Source organism: Lagenorhynchus albirostris, chromosome 2 (genome assembly GCF_949774975.1).
Source record: "Lagenorhynchus albirostris chromosome 2, mLagAlb1.1, whole genome shotgun sequence".
Lineage (NCBI taxonomy): Eukaryota > Metazoa > Chordata > Mammalia > Artiodactyla > Delphinidae > Lagenorhynchus > Lagenorhynchus albirostris.
The window spans coordinates 47746024-47752301 of NC_083096.1; the positions used below are offsets into that span (position 1 = coordinate 47746024).

Here is a 6278-nt window from a genome sequence, read left to right on the forward strand (position 1 = left end):
AGTGTGCGAGACAGGATTTTATGGATGTGACCGGAAAGTAATATATGTCGCTTCCATTCACACTCCATTGGCCAGAACCCAGTTGCCAGGCTGCATCCACCTGCAAGGTAGGTGGAAAATGTAATTTATCAGCATACAGAGGAAAAGGAAATGAATATGGTGAATTGCTGGCCAATCTATGCCACACTTGCACAAGAAAAAGAAAAGAAAGTTGAACTTAACATGGAATAAGGAAGGTAAGCCCTTCCGTAAAGCAATCTTAAGCTCTCTCTCCCACAGCATTTTCACACTGAAATCCCCACTGTCCCACGGTCAAGAAAATGACCTTCATCCTCAAGGGCATGGACAGATTGGACTTTCTGATATTAAAGAGTTATAGGAAACGGAGAAGCTGAGGGCTGAGGCTGAGGGTTCACAGGCAGTGCTGTGACCTAGGTGCAAACTCTCCTCCTCTCCACTAGGGGCGCTGTCAGCACATGAGTGCTGCCTCTCTGCCCCACAGCATTGCTTACACGGTAAGGACAGATGATTATGCAGAAGACTGTGAGGTCAGCATCATTCATGTTGAATAATGGCCTTCCTCTCCTCTAAGCACTCCTATCCCTCCCTCCCAGAGAAACTTTGGTTCCATGTACCTCTTACAATAAATCCAGAACCACTGGTGTTCCCAGGGCATGTCTCACATTCCCTGTACCTTGTTCTTCACCATCCCCTTTACCTGTAGACTCTTGCCTTGAATACAGTCCTGCAAATGCAACTGAAAGTCACCTAGTGCCTAGAACTCTTTCTACCTGTGTATGTTTTATTTTATTTTTTTGCACTCTAATCCTAGGTTTATTCAACACAATTCTTTTCTCTACACAAGAAAGTACAAACACAATATTATCTAAAATGCTACAAAGTTACAAAACTGAAAACAGAGAAAATGTATAGTACTGACTGTACAATAAAAGCCAAAAAAGCAATGAACACATTGCCAAGGTAACCTACACGACCACAATGAATACCGACACAACGGGGTGGGGGGCGGGGGGGGGAGAGGGGGCAGTTCTGTGATGACCCGACAGAGCTGGCTCTCAACTTACCAGTTTCAGAGAGAAAGGGAGATGTTCGTGTGTGTGTGTGTGTGTGTGTGTGTGTGTGTGTGTGTGTGTGTGTGTGTACGCACATGAGTACACGTGAAAAGAACGATTTCGGGTATTTGGCCCTTGAGGTCAGAAGAGGACTCTAACAGGGGCGCAGGGCCAGGCTAACAGGAACGGCAGTTGCATAAAAGCACACCCTTTCCTGTGGGACCCTGCAGGCCAGCAGGTTAGGGCACGAGCAGGCCACCAGATCGGCCCCAGGTCATCTGTGGAAGGGGAAAACATGCTCCCAGGCTGGGGCTGTACCACCTCCTGGAGCCCCCTGCTCATCCCTGCTGACTTTGCCACTAAACTGCCTCTCAGGAACTAGAAATGTGGAAGCTTTCTAGCCAGAAAACTGGAGGGCATCTTTATAAGCGTGACCCCCAAACCAACAACGCCCCTGCAGCCGGAAATCTGCCGCCAGGGGAAACGTAGCAATTACTGCCTTCACCTCCGAAGCCTGCCCCTGAGTGAGGGATTTCTTTCCTACCGATCCTCCTTCGGCTAGAAAAGTGACAGAAGTGAGTTGGATGGGATACAAGTCACAGGGCAGAGCTTCCGTGGCCCTGCTTATACGGAGGAGTTGAAGCTGGAGCGGCTCCTGTGGCGCCGGCGCACCGGGGACCTGTGCTGAGGGGAACGCGACCTCCTCCTCATCCGTGGGGGGGACCTGCGCCACACGGGAGGCGGTGGCAGCATTCTCCAGGGACGGCTGAATCGCCGGGGGGCGGGGCGGCCGAGGCCAGGGAGCCACCACGGCGGTGGCAGTGATCTCCTGGCCATCGATGTGTCCTCCCTCCACGTGCTTCAGCGCCTTCTCGGCCTCATCTGGATTCTCAGACTCCACGGGGGTGCATCCCTTCTACAGGCACGTCAATCATTTAAATTTTCCCATAGGTGGAGAATATCTCCAGGATATGATCCTTGGTCACATTCCTGGTGAGCCTTCCAATGTGCCCTGTGGTGGGTTTAGGGGAAGGGCTCCGCCTTTTCCTTTCCTTTTTATCTCTTCTGGGTGGTTTGGATTTGGAGCGGGAACGCCGCCCGTTGTCCTGCCTGCGCCGAGAAGGACTCGGAGAGCCAGGGGAGCTGCCGGAGCTGGAGCTGCGGGATGTGCTGGAACTTCCTGAGCGGCTCGATGCTGAAGATGAGCTGGAGCCCGTGCTGGTGCTCGAGCCCGAGCTGCAGGTCGAGCTGGACGGAGACCTGGTGCTGCTGCTATCACTGGAAGCGCTGCGCCTCTTTGGAGTTTCATCCCTGCCACGATTCTTCTCGCTGGACTCCTTGGCGGCCCCCTTATCTTTAGAGCGATCCTTGGACTTCCCATCAGAGCGGTCTTTGCGTTTGGTAGGAGGACCCCAGTGCTGGACTTTGTATTATTTTCTTTGACTTCTAGCAAGCTCTTCTTTTTCACTCCTGATAAATCCATTCTCCCCTTCTGAGGTGTTCAAAGCAGCAATGGCGGCCTCACTTATCTGAACTCTCCCTTCTAACTTGAGTCTGAGAAACGATCCCTAATCGATTGCAATTTACGCCAAAGTGCAGCATCTTCCCGCCGCCGCGACCTCCTCCCCCTCTCCTCAGCCACTGAGGCCCGCGCTGCTCGGGCGTCACGATTAGGGAGCGGGGAGGCCCTATTGTGTGTTAGACACACAGCAGATGATAATTAGAGAATAAAGTTGATGAGCTAATTCATACTCAATACATATGCAGATATGTTGAATATGTAATATTCAACAACATATCTTGATATTAATAAGAAATGATACCCTGACATCCCAAAATTAATCTCAAAAGCTAGTTTTTCAGGTTCATCTACTGTCCAGTGGAGAGAGATTTAGGGGCAGGTGAGGGGCTTTCTAGGTGCTCCCCCAAATGTGTCTGTTACAGAAAAATGAAGAGGCTGGATAGATACTCAGTATGTATAATGTGAGCACACTTCCCAATGTTTATACGGTTTCATGCTTTCAATATATGACCAAACATATGAGTAAGGGATCTTAAACGATGTGCAAATGTTTGTGAGGAACCCAGGCCTTTTCTGGATACTCTCCGAGTTTGTGGACCTGTCCGCCTCTCCTCTAAGCACTGGACAGGAGCAGAAGAAAGCAGGCCATGGGAGAGAGGGACAAGTGTAACCAGAAGCATCTCAAAGGCCCAAACAGACGTCAGGAGTGCACACATTCTCGCAGGTGCACACTGGGAAATGTTTACCTTCCTCCTTTGGCAGAAGGCAATTAGTTCCCGGTGTGCTAGAATGGAAGGGAACAGTGAGAACCAGTTCACCAGACGTGTAGGCTCGTGTCCACAACTTTCCATTCTGCCTGGGAGCAGTGGCCAGAGGGAGATGATAAAAGTAGGTAGAAGTTAGCTCTGTATATATGGCCCCAAACTTGAGGAGCCCTCAGGGAGAAGGCGGGTAGAGACCTCCTGAGTTTTGCTCTTCTCTCCTTTGTTAGACAGATGGATTCTGCCTTGTCTTGTTTCTCACATTGTTTTTTTGGGGGAGGTTTTGCCTCAGCAACTAAAAGGGAGGCTGCTTAAGAGCAGGGACTTTGTGGGACTTCCCTGGCGGTCCAGTGGTTAAGACTCTGCACTTCCACTGCAGGGGCCATGGGTTCGATCCCTGGTCAGGGAACTCCTGCATGCCACAGGACATGGCCAGAAAAAAAAAAAAAAGGGAGCAGAGACTTTGTCATATCCTAGCTACCTAATTTGCTCTGCAAGTTCCAGAAGAATATAATGTCCTCTACACAATTGATACTTAATAAAGTCTCCTTTGCTTCTAGCACCTCCCTTTCCTGTCTCTCCTCAATGTAATGTCTGATTGCCCTGTGAACTCTCAGGGAGGCATCAATGGTCTAAAGTCTGAATTATCTAAGCAGCGGGTCCTCTCTCTTTCTGGTCTGTGTGTAAAAACACGCCACTGACTTTGAAAGAGTTTCTCTGTATATCGTTGCTTAATATCTCTACGTAAGGTGTGCCCTCTTGGTTTTCCAGAAATCTCCATAACTGAGACTCCAACAGGTTAATTTGCCCAAAGACTCATGGCTGGTCAGGGATAGGACAGGGATTTAAGCTGGTAAGCTTGAAGGCCAAGCCCCTGCTTCTGTCATCTGGCTTCCACTGACTTCTCTGCAGAGAACGGGGTGATTAATCAGACAACAAAATGGGTAAAAAGTGGGCAGCAAGGAGAGTGTGCATGAGTAGAACAGTGAGAATATCCCCCATCCTCCTAAACAGTATGTATACATCATACTTTCTGTCTCTATCCCCAGGTTCCCCAGGGTGTGGAGAGGCTAAGAAGCCTCCACGTTCCCGGCTGGAGCTTACCTTTCTCGGTACAGGTCAGAGTGTTTCAAATCCTTCTTGTTTCTCCTGTTACACTTAGTTACTTGGCTCTTTCCTATTATTTTTCTTCTGGGATGCCACTTTTTTATCGCCATTTTTTAATACAGCCATGGAAAATGATGAAATAACTCAGAAAACACTTCCTCCTTGCTCTTAGCAAGTTATTTGTGCTCCAGTTCTAAACTGCTAGGCAAATCTCTGATAATTAATGAATTTCTACCAACATAATAGCTCATAAAACATATCTTTTGGGTAACATACCTGCATTTATAGAAACATATTTAAATTAAATGCACTCCCAATCCAAAAAAAAAATTGTCCACATAATTTTAATGGAATTCAGCAAACCCATTCTAAAATATATCTGGGAAAGACATTTAGAGAAGAACCCAGGTCTTTTTCTTTTTTTTTTTTTCCCCAGAAGGAAAAATGAGGAATAAATTGCTTTACCAATTTTCATAATACATTATACATATTCAACAATTAAAACTGCGGTGTAGGAGCAAGCAAGTATCATATGCCCATAAATTAACATAATATGATGTAATAGAGACTCCAGAAACAGAAACATGTAGTGTGAGAACTAAACACATGTTAAGTAAGACATGACACCATAAAACTCCCAGAAGAGAGCATAGGCAAAACATTCTCTGGCATAAATCATACCAATGTTTTCTTAGGTCAGTCCCCCAAGGCAATAGAAATAAAAGTAAACAAATGGGACCTTATCAAACTTATAAGCTTTTCACAGCAAAGGAAACCATAAAAAAAGAAAAAATGAGAAGACAACTTACAGAATGGGAGAAAATATTTGCAAATGATGTAACATCATTTGAATGATGGGAGAGAGAGAAGGAAGGAGAGAGAGAAGCAGGGAGAGAGAGAAGGAGGGAGAGAGAGAAGGAGGGAGAGAGAGAAGGAGAGAGAGAAGCAGGGAGAGAGAGAAGCAGGGAGAGAGAGAAGGAGGGAGAGAGAGAAGTAGGGAGAGAGAGAAGGAGGGAGAGAGAGAAGCAGAGAGAGAGAGGAGGGAGAGAATGAAGGAGGGAGAGAGAGAAGGAGGGAGGGAAGCATGGGGTTATTGCCTAGAAGGGAGTAATTGTGTAACCCCACAGTATTTCCTTATTAACTAGTAATCAAAACACCCAGAAAACTTCAAAAAGCTAAATGCTCAGGGGGAGGAGGTACAAAGGGAAGCCATGCACGTGACACTGTGATGAGTGAACCAGGGAGGAGAAATCTCCAGTATTCTCTTTCGTTCTTGCCCGCGCTCTGGGGAGCTGTTGAGCTGCTGTGAGCGGAAGTGGCCCTCTGTGCAGCAAAGGCCATTGCTCCGCTGAGTACTCACCATCAGCACAGAGCCAGTGCACGTTTCTGGGTAGCCCAGTTCTACCTAGATTGGACTGCAGGTGTCAAAAAAGGCTGTTTTAGGTCGCTCCTAATGATATGTCCAGTACCTCAGAGCTATAGATCTAAGGGACAGAGTGGACACTCAGGGGCAAGCAGACAGCAGTCATCTCCTGACCACCACATTTCTCTCCACCTCTTGGCCATTTCTGGCAGCTGATTGCCAGTGGCCGGAGGAGGAGACAGAACAGCAGCACTGAGCCCACAGCAGTGTGAGGTTGCAAGTGGCATGCATGAGGACAGGGGCCCCACTTCAGGTCCCGTCCGGGTTGCTCAGGCCCCACCTTGGCCAGGCACCAAGGCTGCATGGTGTTTATTAAAATAGGAACCTCCTGACCAAGACTTTGAAGGTAGGAATCACCCACCCCAACCCAGACACGGCCCACCAGTCACCAG

General features: G+C 48.1%; 1 pseudogene; it reads right to left on the minus strand.

Annotated features, from left to right (window-relative positions):
* Positions 1-1697: 1697 nt before the first annotated feature.
* On the minus strand, positions 1698-2754 carry LOC132515404 (RNA-binding protein with serine-rich domain 1-like; annotated as a pseudogene).
* Between the last annotated feature and the right edge of the window lie 3524 nt (positions 2755-6278).